The sequence below is a fragment of the Schistocerca serialis genome, chromosome 2 (genome assembly GCF_023864345.2).
Source record: "Schistocerca serialis cubense isolate TAMUIC-IGC-003099 chromosome 2, iqSchSeri2.2, whole genome shotgun sequence".
Lineage (NCBI taxonomy): Eukaryota > Metazoa > Arthropoda > Insecta > Orthoptera > Acrididae > Schistocerca > Schistocerca serialis.
In genome coordinates, this window is record NC_064639.1 from 1,030,992,294 (window position 1) to 1,031,002,207 (window position 9,914).

Here is a 9,914-nt window from a genome sequence, read left to right on the forward strand (position 1 = left end):
TGATGAACAATACCGAAGAATCGATTGAAGAAGCGCCTTGCAGGTCACTTCCTTCGTGGATGGGTCACATTTCCTTCAAATTCTTCCTATGAATCGCAGCCTGGCATTTGCTTCTTCTACTGTTTGTTTTACGTGCTCATTTCACTAATGGTTACTCCTAGATATGTTACGGCGGATACTACACTGAAGCGCCAAAGAAACTGGTATAGGCAGGCGTATTCAAATACAGAGATATGTAAACAGGCAGAATACGGTGTTGCCGTCGGCAACTCCTATATAAGACAAAAAGCGTCTGGCGCAGTTTTTAGATCGGTTACTGCTGCTACAATGGCAGGTTATCAAGATTTAAGTGAGTCTGAACGTGGTGTTATGGTCGGCGCACGAGCGATGGGACACAGCATCTCCGATATAGCGATGAAGTGGAGATTTTCCCGTAAGACCATTTCACGAGTCTACCGTGAATATCAGAAATCCGGTAAAACATCAAATCTCCGGCACCGCTGCGGCCGGAAAAGGATCCCGCAAGAACGGGACCAACGATGACTGAAGAGAATCGCTCAACAAGACAGAAGTGCAAACATTTCGCAAATTGCTGCAGATTTCAGTGCTGGGCCGGACATCTGTTGCCCTCAGTCAGCTTTAAAGGAATTGAGAACAAAGCATGGAAACCGAGGACTGCCCCCAGAAAATGATGACGTCTGGTCACCTTAGTTTAATTGGAGATGTACATTCTGTACTGTTGGATTTTGGTGGTGCTGGAGGGGGAGGGGGCATATCTGGAGGGGGAGTCATTTTTAAATTCTCACTTAGGACGGCGAAACGCGATTACAATTACGACTACCTCACTCCTCGCCATTTGTATATCGTCTCTCTAGGTTGTGGAGACTTTGGAGCCCATCGTATATTCACGCTGATCAGCCAGAACATTATGGCTACCTACCTAATAGTCGGTATGTCCGCTTGTGGCACGGATAACACCGGCGACGCATCGTGACATGGAAGAAATGAGGGATTGCTGGAGCGAGTTGGTATTACATCTGCACGCACAAGTCACCTAAGTCCCGTAAATTTCTGGGACGGGTGCGATGAAATCTGACGCCACGTTCAATCACATCCCAGATGTGTTTGATCGAGTTCGGATCTAGCGAGTTGGAGGGCCAGAACATCAATTGGAACTCCCCTCTGTGTTCCTCGAACCATTCCGTCGCACTCCTGGCCTTGAGACATGGCGCATTATCTTGCTGAAAAATGCCACTGCTTTCGGGAAAGATGATCGTCATGAAGGGTTGAACATGGTCTGCAACCAGTGTACAATACTCTTGGCCGTCATGGTGCCTTCCACGGGCTCTACTGGACCTATGGATGTTCCCCACAGCATACTGGAGCTGCCACCAGCTTGTCTCCGTCCCGAAGTAGAGGTGTCAAGAAGCTGACCCCTGGAAGACAACGGATTCGCGCCGGCCCATAGGCACGATGAAGAAGATATCGCGATTAATCAGAGCAAACAACGCACTGCCACTGCGCCAACGTCCAGTGCCGAGGTCACTTGACCATTTCAGTCGTGGTTTCCAATGTCGTGTGACTAGGGCCTCCCGTCGGGTAGACCGTTCGCCGGGTGCAAGTCTTTCGATTTGACGCCACTTCGACGACTTTCGCGTCCATGGGGATGAAATGATGTTGGTTAAGACAACACAACACCCAGTCCCTGAGCGGAGAAAATCTCCGACCCAGGAATCGATCCCGGGCCCTTAGGATTGACATTCTGTCACGCTGATCACTCAGCTACCGGGGGCGGACGTACACTCCTGGAAATGGAAAAAAGAACACATTGACACCGGTGTGTCAGACCCACCATACTTGCTCCGGACACTGCGAGAGGGCTGTACAAGCAATGATCACACGCACGGCACAGCGGACACACCAGGAACCGCGGTGTTGGCTGTCGAATGGCGCTAGCTGCGCAGCATTTGTGCACCGCCGCCGTCAGTGTCAGCCAGTTTGCCGTGGCATACGGAGCTCCATCGCAGTCTTTAACACTGGTAGCATGCCGCGACAGCGTGGACGTGAATCGTATGTGCAGTTGACGGACTTTGAGCGAGGGCGTATAGTGGGCATGCGGGAGGCCGGGTGGACGTACCGCCGAATTGCTCAACACGTGGGGCGTGAGGTCTCCACAGTACATCGATGTTGTCGCCAGTGGTCGGCGGAAGGTGCACGTGCCCGTCGACCTGGGACCGGACCGCAGCGACGCACAGATGCACGCCAAGACCGTAGGATCCTACGCAGTGCCGTAGGGGACCGCACCGCCACTTCCCAGCAAATTAGGGACACTGTTGCTCCTGGGGTATCGGCGAGGACCATTCGCAACCGTCTCCATGAAGCTGGGCTACGGTCCCGCACACCGTTAGGCCGTCTTCCGCTCACGCCCCAACATCGTGCAGCCCGCCTCCAGTGGTGTCGCGACAGGCGTGAATGGAGGGACAAATGGAGACGTGTCGTCTTCAGCGATGAGAGTCGCTTCTGCCTTGGTGCCAATGATGGTCGTATGCGTGTTTGGCGCCGTGCAGGTGAGCGCCACAATCAGGACTGCATACGACCGAGGCACACAGGGCCAACACCCGGCATCATGGTGTGGGGAGCGATCTCCTACACTGGCCGTACACCACTGGTGATCGTCGAGGGGACACTGAATAGTGCACGGTACATCCAAACCGTCATCGAACCCATCGTTCTACCATTCCTAGACCGGGAAGGGAACTTGCTGTTCCAACAGGACAATGCACGTCCGCATGTATCCCGTGCCACCCAACGTGCTCTAGAAGGTGTAAGTCAACTACCCTGGCCAGCAAGATCTCCGGATCTGTCCCCCATTGAGCAAGTTTGGGACTGGATGAAGCGTCGTCTCACGCGGTCTGCACGTCCAGCACGAACGCTGGTCCAACTGAGGCGCCAGGTGGAAATGGCATGGCAAGCCGTTCCACAGGACTACATCCAGCATCTCTACGATCGTCTCCATGGGAGAATAGCAGCCTGCATTGCTGCGAAAGGTGGATATACACTGTACTAGTGCCGACATTGTGCATGCTCTGTTGCCTGTGTCTATGTGCCTGTGGTTCTGTCAGTGTGATCATGTGATGTATCTGACCCCAGGAATGTGTCAATAATGTTTCCCCTTCCTGGGACAATGAATTCACGGTGTTCTTATTTCAATTTCCAGGAGTGTAGTTTCCAATGTCATGGTGATAACATTGGAGCGTGCACTGGTCGCTGGCTGGCCCATCGTTAGTAGTGTTTGATACTCTGTATGTTCAGATATACTTGTGCTCTGCCCAGCATTAAAGTATGATGTTAGCTCCGCCACAACTAGTCGCTTGGCCTGTTTTATCAGTCCGCCCAGTCTAACACGTTCGTCATCTGTTATGAGCGGTGCCCGCCCAACCCCACGACTTCTGGACGTGGTTACACGTTGGTTTCGCCAAGTGTTGAAGACGCTCACCACAGCGCTCCTCGAGTACCCGACAAGTCGTGCAGTTTCCGAAATACTCGTTACGAGCCTCAGGGCCATACCAATCTCCCTTCGGTCAAACTCAAATACACTACTGGCCATTAAAATTGCTACACCATGAAGATGACGTGCTACACACGCGAAATTTAACCGACAGGAAGAAGATGCTGTGATATGCAAATGATTAGCTTTTCAGAGCAGTCACACAACGTTGGCGCCCGTGGCGACACCTACAACGTGCTGACACGAGGAAAGTTTCCAACCGATTTCTCTTACACAAACAGCAGTTGACCGGCGTTGCCTGGTGAAACGTTGTTGTGATGCCTCGTGTAAGGAGGAGAAATGAGCACCATCACGTTTCCGACCTTGATAAAGGTCGGATTGTAGCCTATCGCGATTGCGATTTTCATATCGCGACATTGCTGCTCGCGTTGGTCGAGATCCAATTACTGTTAGCAGAATATGGAATCGGTGGGTTCAGGAGGGTAATACGGAACGCCGTGCTGGATCCCAATGGCCTCGTATCACTAGCAGTCGAGACGACAGGCATCTTATCCGCATGGCTGTAAAGGATCGCGCAGCCACGTCTCGATCCCTGAGTCAACAGATGGAAACGTTTGCAAGACAACAACCATCTGCACGAACAGTTCGACGACGTTTGCAGCAGCATGGACTATCAGCTCGGAGACCATGGCTGCGGTTACCCTTGACGCTGCACCACAGACAGGAGCGCCTGCGATGGCGTACTCAACGACGAACCTGGGTGCACGAATGGCAAAACGTCATTTTTTCCTAATGAATCCAGGCTCTGTTTACAGCATCATGATGGTCGCATCCTTGTTTGGCGATATCGCGGTGAACGCACATTGGAAGCGTGTATTCGTCATCGCCATACTGGCGTATCCCCCGGCGTGATGGTATGGGGTGCCATTGGGTACACGTGTCAGTCACCTCATGTTCGCATTGACGGCACTTTGAACGGTGGACGTCACATTTCAGATGTGTTACGACCCGTGGCTCTACCCCTCATTCGATCCCCGCGAAACCCTACATTTCAGCAGGATAATGCACGACCGCATGTTGCAGGTCCTGTGCGCGCCTTTCTGGATACAGAAAATGTTCGACTGCTGCCCTGGCCAGCACATTCTCCAGATCTCTCACCAACTGAAAACGTCTGGTCAATGGTGGCCGAGCAACTGGCTCGTCACAATACGTCAGTCACTACTCTTGATGAACTGTGCTATCGTGTTGAAGCTGCATAGGCAGCTGTACCTGTACACGCCATCCAAGCTCTGTTTGACGCAATGCCCATGCGTATCAAGGTCGTTATTACGGCCAGCGGTGGTTGTTCTTGGTACTGATTTCTCATGATCTATGCACCCAAATTGCGTGAAAATGTAGTCACATGTCAGTTCTAGTATAATATATTTGTCCAGTGAATACCTGTTTGTCATCTGCATTTCTTCTTGGTGTAGCAATTTTAATGGCCAGTAGTGGAGATCGCGCCCCTTCCTCATTCCAAGCAGAGACGGCACGTTCACTGACACTGCATGCACCCAGAGTGGCCGAGCGGTTCTAGGCGCTAAGGTCTGGAACTGCGCGACTGCTACGGTCGTAGGTTCGAATCCTGCCTCGGCATGAATGTGTGTGATGTCTTTAGGTTAGTTAGGTTTAAGTAGTTCTAAGTTCTAGGGGACTGATGACCATAGATGTTAAGTCCCATAGTGCTCAGAGCCATTTTGAACCTCAGAAGTTAAGTCTCATAGTGTTCAGAGCCATTTGAACGACATGCACCATGCGTATGTCTGACTAGCAGTCACTCATCACGAGGTGACGCTGCTATCGCCTGGACGGGTTTATGTCGATAATGGGTCGGCGGTGATAATGTCCTGGCTGATCCGTGTATAGCCTGTCTCTTTCGTTACGAGGAGAGCAGCACAGCGCGGCGAGTGAGGCGACGGTTTGGCGGTTTCCAGGGCGCCCGGCCGACCCGGCCTGCGCCGCTGCCGCATCCAGAGCGCGCCAGAATAATTCTAATGACGGCAAAAGCGCGCCTGATGAGCTGCGCCGACAATAACTGACTGAAGAGCTAACCCCGCATTACAGCGATCGCCCGCCCCAATCCCAGCTTTGTTCGCCTGCCATTGTTCCGGAGCAATACACGCGCTCTTTCAAAATGTCGTCGACGACCCTTGAAATAGCGCGCCTCTGAGGGAAGCCTGCGGTGACAATGGCGCCGTTATTACTCGCGCTCGCATTGCACAGAGGAGCGTCGGCCGGCGCATTAGCCGGTTTTTCACGCGTACGTCGCTGATTTTTAGCGTTAGAATACAATTTGGGTACCAAGTCGTACAATTTACACGGTTTCCACATTTTTGACGAGCAAATGACAGCCTGCAGTTAGCCGAACGACGATACGCCTTGAAACGCTCGAAATGGTTCAAATGGCTCTGAGCACTATGGGACTTAACTTCTGAGGTCATCAGTCCCCTAGAACTTAGAACTACTTAAACATAACTAACCTAAGGACATCACACACATCCATGCCCGAGGCAGAATTCGAACCTGCGACCGTACCGGCCGTGTGGTTCCAGACTGTAGCGCCTAGAACCTCTCGGCCGTCCTGGCCGGCTGAAACGTTCGTCTTCAGCATTATTATACAGAGCATAAGGTAAATTATTGGATAATTTCCCGATCTAACAGTTCATGGAAGTCTCCTCAGATGTGCTGGCGTACCCTACAATCAACGTGTCTCGATGTTTCGGCGCTCCATCTGTCCGCCGTCTTCAGGAGAGACGCAGCTGCTGCTAAGTCCCGCTGGAAACTAATGCCAAGGCCGGTAACCGTCACCCTATGTTGGCCGTTGTACAGAGCACGGTGCATGCACGTTGTAACTGAAGTAAAGCTGCTCACGAAGGACCAGCGTGGATTGTAATTATCGTACGGCAGTGAATCTTGGTAGATATTTAATGCGTTATGCGAAACAGATTTTCGCTGGCAACAAATTAGTTTCAGTTTTGACCGCCAGCTGCAAAACTGACGCTGTACAGCATCTCGTCGCCGTCTCTGATGTTCATATTGAACAAATTGTACAAGCGGCGATAAATAATAATGAAACCAACATTACACCTTTCACACTTGTTTGATCTTTTCTGATCACGTCCCATTACTAACCCGCTACGTACGGAAACTTTTCCATACGCCTTTCTTGTATTCACAGCGCCAGATTTGCACCTTATGGGACAAAACCGGAACCAGTTTTGTTTCTGCATTACTACATTAGAATATACACCAAGTTTCGCTGCCATACGATAATTACAGCCTACACTGGATATCTGCGAGTAGCTGCACTATAATTATAGCCACTTGGTATGTAGTCGCCATTCCATAAAGCAGTGGTCGCCAAATGTATGAAGCTTCTGGTCTACCGTACCATTTTCAAATCCTACTATTTTTAAAAGAATCTTACATTTGTTTATTGCTTATAAACTCAAATTTTTAGTAAGTGTGAAATGAATTTTAATTAAATTTTATTTTTCAGTCTGTCAAATAATGAATCTGCAGCTTACAAAAATGCAATTTTGATTAGCTCATTGTCTCTGTAAGATTTATTATCATCTGCATTAACGCTTTTGTGGTTGATGGGATATATAAGTCCCACTAAAGTAATATACAGTTTTTAGCGTTGGGACATTTATACCTCATATCTGTCTTGGGCTAGCATGTAGCGAAAAGCTTTCGGAACTTGGAGAAAAGTACTACAGATCATGAGGTGGATATGCAGAAGACTGTGAGCGATCAAATGCGGCGGCATGTATTTACAAGTGGTGCAGTGCGTTTCTTTCATGTAAATCATATCGAATCACCATCTTCTCCATTCCAAGAATGTCTGAACTAACTAATAATGTTTTCTTATACATCGTAGGTGTTGTTTTGAAACATTACCACACACCTCAGTAATTCTGCTGGTTTGTACATAATTTGTATGAAGTGTGACGTATATGACCCAGGAAACGTTTCAGAATGAAGAAAACATTTCTGCGCATTATGCTAAAACCATTTTCAAATCTTACGTTGAAAATCTGCGTGCGGTATTTCATGTTTCTCATTGTCAGGAGATTAATATGTTTTGATACTGATTTGTTATACTTTCTGCGTAATTTCCATCTTGGTAAAATCATTCTAAAATTAAAAATTTATCTCTGAAAACCCTAGGTTCACATAAAAACACGGATCTAATTAGGTCCATGGGACACAGGTGTCCCACTTCAACGACTTTCAAAATCGGCCAACTTAAAACTTTTTGGCAGTGAAAGTGTATTTGACTGTTTATTTTTCAAAAATATGCGGAATAAATTTTAACCTTGAAAGGGTTAACACTTGAAACTCGGAATGATGCTCAATTGATTCATTACTCTTGACTAGTGTGTTTAAAAAAATTGATTGCTGAGCATTAATTTGGATTTTAAATGCCTTACCTTTTCTTTCCTTAGAGCAGAATACTTTTAAAATCACAAATGAAAGTGACATTTGTTTGAGTTTCCCAGCTAATACACTCGCACAGCATAGTAAACACACACATTTTTCATTTTCCTGGGTAAAGAAGTAATTGGCTTTTTTTTTCTTTTTTTCCCTTGAATACATCATCATGAGAACAAATGTAGCTTAGTATTAATGCATAAATCAAACTATCCACATAAGCTAATGTCTGATATATGCATGAGGAATACGAGTATAATGTGTACAGCCTCAGAAGTATACCGTGGTACAATCCAGAGATTACAGTCCTACATCGAATTGACGCCACAGACACTAGAGAGGGCTTTCCACGTCCACAACGACGTGTGACAAGTGCTACAGAAGACCATGTTTGCCTCTTAGCAGTAGCTGGACCTTCACACTGAGGTCAATATAGTGTTGAGAATGGAAGAGCTCAACCCCAGTTCGAGACCTCAGCTACAGCAGTCAACATCATAGTGTAGGACAGTGATGTTAAAGTTTCTGATGGAAGGTACTTTCACCAGTGGAATATAGTACTGCAAGAGAACATTTGTTAGTTTGTTCATTAAATTATCCAGTACTCCTGTAGCAAAGAAGTGTGGTAAAGTTAAGTAAATCTTTTATTCATGTATGTAATAAAGTGAACTAATATTTCATATGTTCTGATGCGATGAGCCGCCTTCGAGAAGTCTTATGAGCCCTGTCACTGGGCCACAACTGTTCGCAATTGGTTTGAAGAATATTGTGGACTATTCGACCAAATTATTTGGTTATCCAGATCGCCTGACATGAATCCCATCGAACATTTATGAGACATAATCGAGAGGTCAGTTCGTGCAGAAAATCCAACTCCAGCAATGCTTTCGAAATTATGGACGGTTGTAGAGACAGTACGGTCCATATTTCTGCAGAGGACTTCCAACGAATTGTTCAGGCCATGACACGTCGAGTTGCTGCATGACGCTAAACAAAAGACGGTTCGACACGATTTTAGACGGTAGCCCATTTCTTTTGTCACCTCAGAGCAATATTCCACGTGTTTAGTGTGATAAACCGTCTCCCAAAGCAATAGAATACAATCAACTAAGAGGTTGACGATGTAGAATTCTAGACTGACAATGGCAACTGTGCAAGTGAAACAAGCAGTTGTTGGCGTGAGTGTAGTCTGAGCTGAATGGAGAAATCCAAGTTAGCCAACCTGAGCGTACCTTGGTCTACTAATAGCTTGCGATCAATGTTTTAGTGGTCACTACAGTAGAAGCAAGATGAAGTTTCGCTCTCGGCGTGCATTAAATTCATGTCACAGAGCAATATGTTGGCGTTGATGAAGTTACACTCATTGTTCTGACCTTCAGTCTGCAGACTGGTTTACTATAGCTGTCCACAACTGTCTATTTTACAACTCTCTTCCTCTCTGTATAGCTACCGCAACTAATGCACGCAACAGAAAAATATTAGTCACCTCCACGAGACATCACACTAATGCTGTGTAACGTCTCGTCTAGCTTTGATAGTGGCCTCAATTCGGCGACGAAGAAAGTCCACAAGGTTCTTCAGGTATGCCATGTCCAGCTGAAACCACTCATTGATGGTTATGTCCTACACAGCTACCAATTGTGGGTACACAAGTGTTTGTTAAACTGGGAACGCAATGTTGTCATCTTGAAAGTCAGAAAGTTCCTCAGTGTACTCTTCATGAAATGGAGAAGAAGTAGCAACACTTCGGTCACCGAAAACGTTATAAGTGAACATCTTCGGACATATTCACGGTTATCTTGTAAGGTGTCAAACAAATAACACAACTTACATTGAATTCCTGAAACAATTCCGGTTAACTCGATATGTCACACGACATGTTACATGAAATTGAACGAATTTTATTAATATGCAGATGTAATAAATAAGTCAG